Raw genomic sequence first — 11,375 nt, 5'->3', positions numbered from 1 at the left:
GTAGCGTCTTGGACTACAGGTAGCTCTCAGATCAGTCATGGTACTAAAACTACGTTGAGTTCTCATCAGAACTTGTAGAGTATTCGATATAAATCTTTAGGTCATGGTTGTCATTCTAGACTAGTGGATTTGGTACATCAGAGTATTCTAGGATTTTGTTTTGGTTGATTTTATATTGACCGTTAGTCTAGAGAGTGCCCCGGATGCAAGTTAAATGTTTAGACAGGTTCAATATATTCTTCTCGCTAGCCTAGAGCTGCTAAGGTATGTTATGATTATCGGAAGGATGGTTATTTTAATATGGAGTGTCCCAAATTTTATTCGATTAGCCAATTGAGGTCAGCTCTTGTTTCTAACTAAGTTAGGTCTTTAGGATTTTTTATGACTATAGAAAGACTATTCATAAGACTAGAAAATGTCCCTGTCATGGGATTATTAGTCTTTCTATTCATTTTTTGTTAGAGGGAGTGTGCTTTGTGCCTCAATAAGTGATTAGTTCCTCAATTAGTTATTTAGATGCTCACCAAGTTTGGATGTGCTCAAATTTCTCCTTTAAGCACATAAAGCTTATGACTAAGTTTCAACCATAATAGGTTTTCTTTTAATCCCATCTTACTTTTCATTGAGTGAATTAGATATTTTGTACCTATCACTGATTCTATACCTTGGTAGGTTTATATTGGTTTTGGTATGCCTTGGTGTACAATTCATGATTATGTAACCACCCCATAGATTTTTCCTTTAGTAGTGGATAGTGTAGATCAATATTGATATTTCCCTAGGGGTGTAGCATTTGGCCTTGAGTCCTATTTACCTTGGCATATTGGCCTTCTTATGGTCCTATAGTGGTGCCTATTATTTATTTTCATTTTTGGTACCATATACACCTTACATTGATGTTTTTATTATTGTTGTTATTATTTTCATTATTTTTACATTGCTCAATCCTTTCTTGATAGATGACTAGATTTGCACTATATAGTTGGAATTCTGAGCCTTAAGATTCTTGGTTGTTGTCCTTGGCGGCTAGCTCGATTGGATGGTTTTCTTTCTTTTAGTCGCATGAGGTTGGTCATTTTCCTCTTTTGTTGGTGAGATTAGATTAGTTTTTAAGTGGGCTATGAAACTGAAGATAGGTTGGCCTTTTGAGGTTTTATTACGGGTTTGGAGTTGGCAATTTTATTGTATTGCCCTTTTTCGAGTTTGACATTCACGGACTGACCTTCTTGTTTGCTGAAATTTAATATTGTCTATTCTCTCTATAGCCCAATTATGAAGATAATAAATTTGAGACTTGTTTTTCTAATTAGGTTAGTTAATCGCCTAGTAATAGTATTGATATTGGAAACTCTAGCATTTCCCTTTCTATTTCTTTGGTTTCTCTCCTAATGAGAAGTTTGATCTTAGTATTGCTGTAGACTTGGATATTTCGTTTTCCACGTAGTATAATTCTTGATTCAGTTGAGTTAAAGTTAGTGTAAATGGGTTATACTTTTCTATAGCACTTCTTAAGTTGGCCAATTAGGAATTCACTAGCTGGATTTATGTGGTTTATTCTCCAATAGCTATCTTGACCTTACCATTGATGTTGATATTGGTACTCTATTCTTTTGATACAATTTATGGTTTAATTGGGTTAAGGTTGCCTTACCTAGATGGATTTAGAAATTTCTCTTTTTGATACTTGCTGGGCCTATTGTGACTTCATCGTATGCTTCTCCTTTATGATATGTGACTATGGTAATTCATTGTCATCTATTGAACATGATATTTACCAAATTTAGGATAAGGTCGTATTTGACTGAGTTGCTCTAGTTTTGTTCATCACTAGTAATCTTTGAAACCTTGGTGAGTTCTTGGTTATGCCTTGATGCATTATTTGTTCAGCAGATATGGAGTTGATTATTTGTTTCTTCAACTGGTGGTTTTCCTAGTTGTGGTTATGTTCATCAATAATATTTCAATTTGAGTTTGCAAGGACCATTAGGGGATATGATTTAATTATGATAATAAGGTCAATGTGGGTATTTAGCCTATGTTTAGACTGGTTTGCTGAAGTTCTGAAGTTTGATTTTTGTGATGACAACTTTGAAATTGTGCTAGAATTTTGAGTATGGACGCTTACTCATTTATACGATTAGTTTGGATAGTTAGGATTGAGTAGTTTAATTTCTATGTTGATATTATAGTTATGGATTGAATAACTTGATTGAAGCCCCATTTTATCTATTCATTTCAATTGGACATTCATTTATAGACTGGATAAGCCTACTCCTTATCTACCTATTTAGTGCTCTTCAGTTAGATGGATTGTGCGTGATAGATACTCGAATGATTGTTCGTCAACACATAGTATTGGCTTTTATTATTTTGACCTAGGTTCGTAGTTTTTGTTTGAATTTTAAATTGCCAGCTCAGCAAAAGTAGTAAGCTCAAGCTGGGCTTAGCATGGTTACATCCTCAGTTGGTGGAACACCTTGGAGAAGATCATACACATTTTAGTGTTTGTGATTTGAACTCCTAGTTGTTTGTTTTGAGGGTCATTTGATCTAGTTATAGCCTTGGGTGGAGATTGTAGGCTTTGACCATCTCCAATCAGTAAGGCTGGGAAGTTTCTTATGGGCTTATTGGTATGCTCATCATTTTGAATTTTTGGTGGATTTTCTTTAGTTACTCATGGTTAATATGATGGGTTGCACAGACAGGACTAGGATGACCTTTTGGGTTGTTTAGAGTAGATTACTGGTTTGGAAAGAAAAAGAAGGTTAGATTTGGATAGTGGAGTTAGTCGTATGATTCTTGCCTTGTATTGCCTTTAGCATGGTTAATTTTTTAGTTGGTTGCACCTATATTGATGTTGTATTAGTGTGTCATGGTTTGGATTTGTGTGCATTAACCATTCATAATTTAGCTGGAGGCCACTTTGTTGTTGAGGTTGATTTGTGGTTGTTTTAGGAGTTAAGTTAGAGAGTTGGTACAAAAAGAGATTCCTTGGGTGAAACCCCTTGGAAAAATTATTTATTCTCAGTGATTATTTTGGGTGTCTTGCTCAGAGCATGTGGGCCCATTAACTTGTCCCTTAGAGTTTTCGTACTCTTTCTATCTATTGACTTTTGCAGTCAAATATTCTTATAGTACTAGATATTGTAATGACTCTCCAGGCTATTTCCTTAATTTTTGGCATTTACAGCCTTTCCACAATGGCCACGTGTCATTTATGACTTGGGAAAAATATCGATTTTACTATCGGGTATTATTTTTTATTTTATGTTCATTTCTATATTTTAGACATACTGTTGTCAAGGAATTGGTCTTGTGCCAAAACTCATAGTTAACAGTCCTCAAATGGGAATTTCAATAGTTCCATCAATGTTGGAACTTTGATTTAATGTTAGGGGAACCCTTGGTTCAGGTGTCAAGGCTTTCGGACATATTTTGCACAGTTGGGTGGATTTTATGAATATGGAACCATAGTTATGTGCACTAAATTTAGTCAAAATGATCTTGTATTAAAGTTTCAAATGTTCCTTTATTCCTTTAATTTCTAATTCGGTATGGAAGCATAGACCTTTTATGCGCATGGGGTTTCAATGAATCTCGACCACCTAATCGAAGTCTATTTGGACTTAAAAAATTGGGTGCCTCGCTTCAGCTGGTGCAACTTCTTGAGAAGACCTTTGTTTCGTTAAGCTACCAATGGATCAATTTAGAAAACAATCTTGGTCCCACATAGTCACTTAAGCGATGGCCTCATCGCTTTAGCATAGGTTACTTAAGCGGCACTAGACTGCTTAAGAAAGACCAAATTCTCTCAGGGGATCGCTTTAGCAATCATTTGACCAATTAAGCGTTGATCGCTTAAGTGTTCACTGGGTTGATTTAATGCTATGATTGTTTAAGCAATCATTAAGTCTCTTTAGAGAAATCTACAAGCGATTAAATCACCTTCATTGCCTAATTTTCTCCTTATTTTCTTGATCCTTTTCCACTATTGTTTATAGATTGGATCATTAGAAGTGTGGGGAATCATCCATTGAAGCTAAAGTAAGTTAGCCTAACACTTCTTGGTTATTTCTCATATTTTTGCACATCAAATTCCATCATTTTTCATTGTAAATTATTAGAAATTAGGTCTTAAAATCCTCAAAACTTTAGGGGATGATTTGGGGCCCAATTTTTCTCCATTGTGCTAGCACACGTTCCTTGTCCTCCGAGGGTCCTCATGACAAATTCAATGTTGGATTCCATTTGCGAACCTTATGTGCTTGTTCTTGACTTGAATTCTGATTGGCTTGACTTGAATTCTGATTGGACCTTTTATATAACAATATGGGTTATATTTTACTCCAATTGATGTGTAGGTCATTATTTTAATAGCGTGGTGATAATGGAGAAAAACCATACACTTGGTGGGTGAGTCAAGACTTGCAATTTTGTCATTGAGATAGGCTCCTATCTACTTTTCTTAATGAGAAGATGTATCATACTGATTATATGTTAGGTGGGAATTATAGGAAATATTTATGACTACTGTACCATGACTTAGCCTAATTGGGGAGATAGGGGGATAAAGATGTAACCATTACCTTAGGATGAATTACTTTTTATGGCTATAGAATTCTATCACCCTAGATTGCAGGAATGATAAGCATAGTTTGACATTAAGGATCCTTTAGTATAAAAGCGTATTTCACTTAATGGGCTGGATCATAGTTTCCAGAATTATGGTATTAGTATTATGCTAGTTATATGCTATTGGGACCAAAGTCATAGTCATGATAGCAGTTGGACTCCATGAGAGTGTTCTATACTTAAAACTAATATGGCATTCGTTAGCGGATGCACAAACGCTGATGGTTGTATTGTTTGGATAATAGTGATGGCATACATACTTTTAGGTTTATTCATTCCCACTTAGGAAAATGATTCCAACAAAATATCATGTTTTTTCTATTTTTTTCTAAAATGGGATTTATTTCCACTTTTCACTTTTAAAATAAATTCTTTTATAATGGGAATTGTACCGCCTTATTTAATGATTTCTGAGCTTTTGGAATTAAAGATGATGTTTTTAAAATTAGACTGAGATTGATTCTAATCCATAATTAATCCTTTCTTATACCACTGCTATTTACTTTGTTTGAGAGAATTTTGAACCTTCTATGCTATTACATTAATTTTGTCCCAGTGTTGATCCCAGACAATGGATTTACAGACTTACACTCTTCTAGTCACAGTTTTAGTCTATTCCCTTATTATGTATTTATATATACTAGTACTAGATGGAGTGGATAGATGAAGATGATAATTGGAATACCTGGATCAGGACCAGGTATTGTAAATAGATATTCTCGAATCCCCTAGGGGCCCCTTCATCCTTGAGCCAAATTGACAGAAAAGAGAGATCATCATAAGTCCTTCTTTTTAAAGATGTTGATCTAGATGAGGTGTATAGAATTGGTACATTAAGACACTTAGATCAGATATAGTACTATGGATTTAATTTACATTCATTTATTCATATGCATTGCCTATTAAAAGTATATTGTTTTATGCTCATATATATTGACCTTATGGGGGGTAGTATAATATAGGCTACGATTGTTGTTTGCTGAGTGTTAATTGAACATTCTAGTCTTATGAGGCTCTATGAGGTATTGTTTATTTGGACTATCCAGTTTCTTCATTGTTGTAATCATGTTTAATTAATGGAAGCTTGATTATGGACTGTACCCAAGGTTGTTGGTATGATTTTTATCCCTTACCCTTTTATGGTAAATTATGTTAGTGATAGTTACCTCGTGATTAGACATTATAGTTAGGGACCCTAATTTTTTCTGCACTATCTTTCCTACTTTATTAGGATGCCTTGAGATATTAGGTTGGTTACATTAGGTTAGTACTTGAGTAGCCCTATATAAATATGTTTTTATGACATTACTGTATATCTCTCTCTTCCTTGCCTATTCATGTAGTATATGTATTCTTGTTCTTGTATACTACTATATAACTTTCTTTAACTTTTCTTTTGTATACTTACTAGTGAAATATGGTATTGCACTTTAGTTCAAGAATACTATTAGGATATGATAAGTTATCCTTATTGCTCCCTTAGAATTATCATGTTTAGTTTCCTGGATAGTTTACTATAGTGTTTTTTAACATGTCATTTATGCTAGTGTTATCTTTATATTTCATTTGGCCAATGCATATCTAGTACCATGTGTTTAGTACACATACTACACTTTTACGAACTGCATATCATAGTATGAGTTCTTACCATTGTTCTGTGCATCGAGCTGAGCAGCTATGGATTAGAGCTTTCGGGTGATCTCCTGGTTATCTAAGTGTTACTTCTCTATATCTTATAGATTGGACAGACATCTATGTTATATCCATAGATGGCTTGTACTTACGTTTAATCTATACTTTACCTTATGCTCTTATTTTATTAGAAGATCTTACACTAACTTCACCGACTATTTAGGTTGGTTTATATACATATAACCCTCTTTATTATATTTAATCCGTTGTTTTCTTCTATTTCTCTTGATAGTCTGTTACTAGTGGTTTTAGACAACAAGTTGACTCTTGTACTAGTGGATTATAATAGTGTGTCATCATGACCTTAGAAATTGGGTCTCGACAGAAGGTGATTTGGCTAATGAAAGAAAATGGTCAATTAAGGCTCAAATTCGGGATCAAATGATACATACTTCATTTGGTCAGACATTTAGGAAAAAAGTTAAGTTACTCAAGAATGCCTATGATTCTTATCTAAATAACATCCTACAACCTAGGCAAGACTATTTGGGAAACATCTAGATTGCATACTCAAAGTGAACTCGGTAAACAATCTCACACCCATATAGCACAAGGTTACACCATCGAATGTTATCTATCCAGTGCATGCAGTGCTAAGATGTGTTTATTTTTCTAATAATACTAATTTCATAACAAGATCAGATATCTACAACAATTTAACACCACCACAACACACTCTCAAAAATAAATTTTTTAAGGTGTATCCTTTAAACATCTAAAATTAAAATTGAAACATTCAAAACTTGACTACATTAAGGTTCCCCATTTTTCTCCTAAAACATTAAAAAAAAAATAATAACATCCTAGATATGTTGGGTCTACTATGATACCACACTGGGGTGAAAATAAACATGACAACAAAAACCCTCGAGAAGTGGTACACCCCCACCCCCAACTATGAAATAATACATCATCCTCAGTGCATACTTGTGGTGCCCCATGCACCAGAGGTAGACATGACCACGACTTAGGTCTCAAAAATAACCCCAGACTCCAAAATTATAAAATTTGTGGGAGTTGGTTGCAGTGGTGGTTGCTATCTGGATAACTCTCCTAATTTATTTTGTTCATAAGCAATCTAGTCAACATGATAGTTAGCTTAGGAGTCCTTATTCTCCCTCTTCATGTATCTCTCAAGATCACAAGCACTAACATTATGGTCCTTGATGTTTTATTCCTTCTTGCCCCTATTTGTAGGAACTCATCATCCTCAAAAAATCAAACACCAATGCTAGTGTTGCATGAATCACTATTAGAATGGGTTGTATAATAAGAGTGTATTTGTATAACCTGTGCAACCCTCGTATTAACCAATACATAGATACCAACACAGGATTCTATGCATGCTTCAGGTGTTTAAGTCAAAGTCGGGTAGCTGAGTTAACAACTTGGTGAACTGGGAATTAATATGCATCTACCTATCATCTAACTCCTGAATAAAATCATGTGACATAAAAACCATACCCAAAGTGGGTTGGCATATAGGAATAGTGAGAATGGATAATGGGACTTTGGTGCTTCCTTTCCCTTACTACCCATGAGTATTGTTATCTCAGTAGATTTCCATACTACCTCTTTCTCACCACCTGATGCTGGGTTATCCACCTGAAGTTGAGGGTTTTTATCTTTCTTTATGCAACTGTGTTGGTATCTTCATAAATCAACCCCCATATACTATACGTACAACCTTTACCAAATAATCAACACTTGTTAGTACAAGTATACCTGTAATATTTTGTTGTTTCTAAATAAGGTAGGGGGATAATATACTTGTGAAATCTCTGAAAGCTCTCTTATAGATCTCATTAATGATGTACCATGCAAAATTTATGTCATAGCCCACCATAATAATTGTTTCTAGAACTACTTGTTCAGCTGTAAGGGGATTTTCAAAACCCATAGGGCAAACCAATTTTGTACAATTGACCATCAAAAATTGGCCACAAATTCTTGGGATTACCTTTTTATCTTAGTTTTTCTAGCAACCCATTTGGCATCGACCATCTTATTAGCAATGTAACTTGTAACCCCTTTCAATAACTCCTATTTTTTGTCAAGATCTTTTATTTTAGTTCTATTTTTCACTATATCTGTGTGGTTATCAAACACTACACTGCTCAATGGCACCTCATGCCTAGCTGTAATGCCCTAAATCTAGTACTCGGAATGCTACACAGTGCTCATGACCCCGAAGGACCACAAGATAACCCATAACTGATATCTATACCTGTACACTGCATAATATATGTCTATAAATGTTGATACATGAACTAAAAGGCGATAAGGTTCAATACTGAACATAATCTGAATAATAACAATGTCAGAATAAAGTGGTATCACAATACCAAAACAAAACTGAAATACTAAAGTTTGAATCTAGTTTATAATCTAGTCTAAAAGTCTCTAACTATCTGAAGTAGGGAGCAGAAAGAACATGTCTCCAACTAACTCCCGACTACTGAAAGTTGAATTGAAAAACAGAAGTAATTAAGTAGTAATTGTGTCCTCGGAGAATAAGGACTCACTGCTAATTCTGACTGCTGAAATCTACAATGCTACTACTGCTTTGAAACTTGTACCTCTGAAACTATGGCATAAAATAAAACACCATAGCTCGAATGTGTTCGTATGACTTAATGTACTGAGTATATGAGTGAGATAGGCTAAATTCAAAGGGTTGTATGCATGAACAATGTTGAATGATATAAACTGAGAATACATACATGCATAAGTAACTGTAATTGAACTCGTGGTGATCTGACTATTGAGTCTGAATACTGACAACATGAGTTTATTGAAATAGAGAACTGAGTCACTAAATAGTGAGGAATTGATACTATATTACCAAATACCGAAGGACTGATAATATATATATTGTTGATACATGAATGACTATTTTTGATAGTTTTGCTTATAAAAAACTAGTCTGATTGACTGTATCTGACAGTTCTTAATCTGAGTACTGATAACATGTGTGTACTGATAGCTAACATAACTGATATAACTGATAATATGGGTGACTATATCTGAAAGCCCTAAATTTGATGGAACTATTTGAGCTCCGTAATGTATCTGAGTAGACTGTATCAATAGTCCTGAAATCTAAAGAACTATTTAAGATTTTTTGGACTTATGGAGGTTTTGTTGGACATAGTCTACCACATAGTCTATCAACCCCCACTTTCATTCTTGCCCCACCACCCTTCAAGGATGTAATTTAACTCCTCATAGCATCCGTATCACCTTTTATGTCTCTCCTTATAGCATCTATATCACCTTTCAACTCTCGGCTAAAGGCATTAAATTGAGCCTTTAAGGCCCCACAATATCATTTCCCAAAGGTTGGGATGAAGAACCCTCGGGTTCCATGGTCAAATGTACCTAAAAAGAGCAAAAATCAGCAAAGGAAAAAACCAACAAAACGAACAAACAAGTTAGTTCAAAAAAGGCCTCACCACTCTCACACTCGTTTCTTACCTCACACTTGATTTCACAAGTGTTGAAAACTTGGCAATACTCGGCAAGTGAATGAGTAGTGAATATTCTTTGGTTCAGAATCAATTTTTGTTTGATATGAATCAAATAAAATGTTGTACGAACTTGAACCTACAAACCATTATGAATTTGAAAATGAGAAAAGCACAAAAAAATTCGAAGACGCAAAACAAACGGACTCTAATCTAATTACCAAACTAGTAGGTAGTTACTAGCTTGCTAATTAGTGATAGAACCAATAAAATTGAAACTAGAAACAACAATTAGAAACTAGAAAATCTAACTAAGAACTTAATTTGGTCGTTGAGCTATGATGATGTGGCATTCAATGATTGGACGTTGAGTTTTCAATTTTTCTACCCAAATCCTCAAGTATCGGCCTAGAACCCCTTTGGGAAAGAAGAAATTTCATTTTGGGAAGGAAAAATAAAGGTTTGAAAGCCTTTTTGGAGTTTCAAATGAATTTAAAAATAATGGTCCCCCCCCCCCCTTTGTATTTGGAATGTACTTGATTTTATACTTTGATTATTCCTTTGTTTTCTTCCTTCTTTTGGATGACAATTAATATGCCAAGGAATATTCTTCCACAAACACCAAGTACACTCTCTTTCCTCTCCTTTCTTAGATTGAACACTTTCCTTGAACATTGTTCTTCAACAAGATTGGATGACCATAAAAGAACAAGATGAATATTCAAGGGTTGATTAACGTTTGACCTTCACTTAAATGAACCCTAACCTTCAATTTTTGTATATATCTAGGTTCCTTAGGACAAGATGAACTCAAATATCACAAAATCAGCAACAAACACCATCCAACACTACAACACCACACAGATCTATCTCCTTTAAAGCTTCAAGATGCCATATCCATGGTGGATCTAGCTCAAAATTGCCCAAATTTTATACCAAGAGTAGATCTAGACTCCTTAGGTGCTAGGGAGAAAGGATATAGCACTTGAAACCAACAAAGCACAATAAAATTTAGTGGATCTAATTTGTAACTCACGGATCTACTACAAACAATAAGACAACACATAAGTTTTTTGAGATTTTAAGATTTTTTGACTCTTTTTGTTGAGATTTTCTTAATAAGGACACTAAAACCAAGATTTAGAGATGTAGGAACACCCCTACACAAGACCCTGATACCAAATGGAACAAGAATAAAGTACTAAACCCGAAAATGGACACTAAAGACACAAAAATCAGCAACCACAAGTAAAGGAAAACAACACATAGAAAGGAGATGAAGAAGAAGATTGCATAAATGTAAAGATAGGTAATGAGACCCTTACTATCACCAATGATTAGCACAAGAATGTGTCTCAAACATTCAAAAACACCTCATCAATGGTAGTTCAAACCTCACTCTTAGGTAGATCAAAGGAACTTACACTTCCTCAATCACACCTTTCTTGCCAAATGTTCAACACAAATGAAAATCCATTCAATTGCATTAAAACACTCAAGTTTTGATATATTTTTCAAGACCTACACTAAGATGGCTTTTCCAAGCCCTACACTAAGGAAAGAACTACACTAAGAGTAATACTC

General features: G+C 34.5%; 1 long non-coding RNA gene across 1 annotated transcript; it reads right to left on the bottom strand.

Annotated features, from left to right (window-relative positions):
- Positions 1 to 9,309: 9,309 nt before the first annotated feature.
- On the bottom strand, positions 9,310 to 11,308 carry LOC107842091. The gene is made up of 3 exons (XR_001665608.2): positions 11,117 to 11,308; positions 9,802 to 9,930; positions 9,310 to 9,705 (listed from the first exon to the last, which is right to left on the bottom strand). It is a non-coding gene; the product is annotated as an uncharacterized LOC107842091 (long non-coding RNA).
- Positions 11,309 to 11,375: the final 67 nt, after the last annotated feature.

This window comes from Capsicum annuum, unplaced genomic scaffold (genome assembly GCF_002878395.1).
Source record: "Capsicum annuum cultivar UCD-10X-F1 unplaced genomic scaffold, UCD10Xv1.1 ctg63839, whole genome shotgun sequence".
Taxonomy (NCBI): Eukaryota; Viridiplantae; Streptophyta; class Magnoliopsida; order Solanales; family Solanaceae; genus Capsicum; species Capsicum annuum.
The sequence above is the reverse complement of the archived record's forward strand: the minus strand, read 5'-3'. Positions and strand labels throughout refer to the sequence as shown.